Genomic DNA, 2,856 nt, shown 5'->3' with positions numbered 1-2,856 from the left:
CATAAATTTAACATGCTGCAGCCAGCCAGCCAGCCAACTTCTTTTTTATCTTCATTATTTGATTTTAGTTTTTTTTCTTGTTAAACCTACACAAAAGCCAGTGAGAAAATTATACCAAATATTTGCATAGAAATAGAAAAAAAGGAATACAAACAAACAGCATAATGTTTTACAAAATATTTCTAATGAAGTTGCAAATTCACAACACTCGCAATATTTTTGTGTAATTTTACAATAGCTTTTTTTTACTATACTTTGTTTTTCTTTATTGTTGTATTTAGTGGGAAAATTTTGTTGTATTTTAGAATATAATTAACCTGATTTTTTGAGAAGCTTTTTATTATTTATTGTAGTGTCTATTTGTAATTGTAAATACTATTGAATTATGTGTACTTTAGTGAAGATTATAATGATTTTAATTGTGAATCGTATAGATTAAGGGCTTAAGTTTCTAAATCCTGGCGCCAAGTGATATGGACAAAATAATATAAAAAATTAAGTTGGTTTTTAATATACCCAATAAGCATTTTTGCTGCAATTCAAGTTGAAAGCACGTGTAATTCAAGCCTTTAATTATAGTTAAGCAATTGAATTACAATTGTATTACACTTTATTTCCATAGCAATATCCAGTAAAAAGGAAAGCTTTGCTGCTTATTGGGTAAATTCAGAATTTCAAAGGCAGAATTTGCAAGTGTTGCTTTGACTTTTAAAAACAGTTGAATTTTTATGAAAAACCAAAACAAATTTTGATATTTTTATTGTATTCCACCGGAATTTAGAAAATTATTCCCTAAAAGTCTTAGGGTTTTTTAACAAAACTATGTTAGCCATTTCATTGATATTCAAGTCTATAGTTTTTGTTATTTGAAATGATTGCAATCACGCACATGTTTTTAGTTTGTACAGAAGTAAATAATCGATTAATTTTCATAATTAAACTTATTTTAATTAATAAATATTTATTATAATTAATTTCAATAAGGTTAAAGTTGCTAATTTACAAGTTTGTTTCTAAAATCTTTTGTTTCGTGTGAATGTAATCACGCAAATTGGCTACATTTAGAAATATTAACAGTATTGTGGAATATTATTCAATGAAAAGTAACTTGTTCAATTATACTTTTGCGAATCACATTTCGGTCACTTTAAATATATAAATAATCTATTTGAATACATAGCCATTTTGGCAAAATGTTTAAAATGTGTTAAATAGATAATTTTGTTAAACGTTTCAATAAATTTGTATGGAACAATTTCTGTATTTCTGTTTTTACAGCATTATTTCAGCACAGATTCATTATAATTTGTTGTTAATCGAATGATTCGATTGTATCTATAGATTTGTCGATACAAGAAACAGAAAATCATTTGATTTACAATAAACTACAAAAATCTTTGGATATAATCGAATCATTGGATTGGTTTTCCTCAATGTTTAATTCATTTGAATTCTACTTTTAGAATTTCCGAATAGTAAATTCTACTTCAATTTCACTTCATTATTTTGTTGTGGATAGACCACTCACTTGTTATAATTAGTAGTAGCTTTAAATATATTTTGAGAACTTAGTGCTGGTTTACACATGTCAAGTTTACTTGCGCAAGTCTTGAGTTTTTATAAGAGAGAGGATATCCTCTTTTTCTTTCATAAACACAAGACTTGCTCCAGTAAACTTGAAGTGTGTGAACTAGCACTTATTCTCGAGAATCTGAGAATGATTCCTGATAATGCCATTTATAACTACGAAATTTTTATGAATATTTGATATCTCTTCAGAACAAATTTAGTAATAAAAATAATTTTAAATTTAATTTAAATCAAACTTTTTTCAAACACGCAACTTAGAAACATTTATTATTCAATTAATTTTCCTTTAATTAGTTTGATTGTAAAGAATTTAACATAATTTGATTTCAATGACTTTACAATTTTATTCAACTTTGTTTAATGAATTTTTTGTTTCATATAAATTTCAACACGCCATATTTTGAGTTAATAAAATTAAAGGTTAAATACAATTTTGTTTTCCATCACAATTAAAATATTTAACAAATATAATTTGTTTATGCTTTAAATAATTTAAAGAAAGGTTATACGGTTTAGCAGTTTTAGTTGTATAAATTCAAATTTCAATAGCATTTTTGACTGAGTATTTTATTAAATAACAATTGTTAGAATGTTTGAACCAAAGAATAAAATATACATATAAGCTGAGAGACAAAACACCTAAGTCTGTTGTCAAAAACCGCTTTTACTTTCAGGTTACACTCAGTTGCGACTTTAGTTCTACCCTATTGTTTGAACTATTTGGAGATGTGGGCATTATGAGGCGTGTTTGTTTGAAAAAAAGTCGAAAACAGAAAGGTAAATATTTATTATTTTTGGTATTAATATTTAAAAATGTTCTTTTCTCATCAATAAATTTGGTAGCCATATATTTTACTGCAGTTGCACATATAACTTTATCTTAAGTTTAGTATGAATTTTTCTCAAGCAAATTAGCTTAATTTTTGAAACAAATTAATTGAATGTTTGCATATATTTTGAAAATTCTTTAAGCTATTAGATCTTCATCAATATGCTCTATATTGTGCTGAAATGTGTTTATCTCTTTCATTAATAACTTGCCTAGTCATTTTTAAAACAAAATCTATTTATCATACATAATTATTGCATGCTCTTGTTAAATTTTTAGTTTTTTATCTTCATTAATATCTTTGGCAAATCAATTGATTTCAATAACCGTAAAAAATTAAATGGTTTTTATATTTTGTTGCTGTTTTTGCTTTTGTACAATATTACTTGCATTTTTTTTTTATTTTTTTTTTTGCAACCTTTGTCATCAATTTAAGC

The sequence above is a fragment of the Calliphora vicina genome, chromosome 3, assembly GCF_958450345.1.
Source record: "Calliphora vicina chromosome 3, idCalVici1.1, whole genome shotgun sequence".
In the NCBI taxonomy this organism is placed as follows: Eukaryota; Metazoa; Arthropoda; class Insecta; order Diptera; family Calliphoridae; genus Calliphora; species Calliphora vicina.
This window is presented reverse-complemented; position numbering follows the sequence as displayed.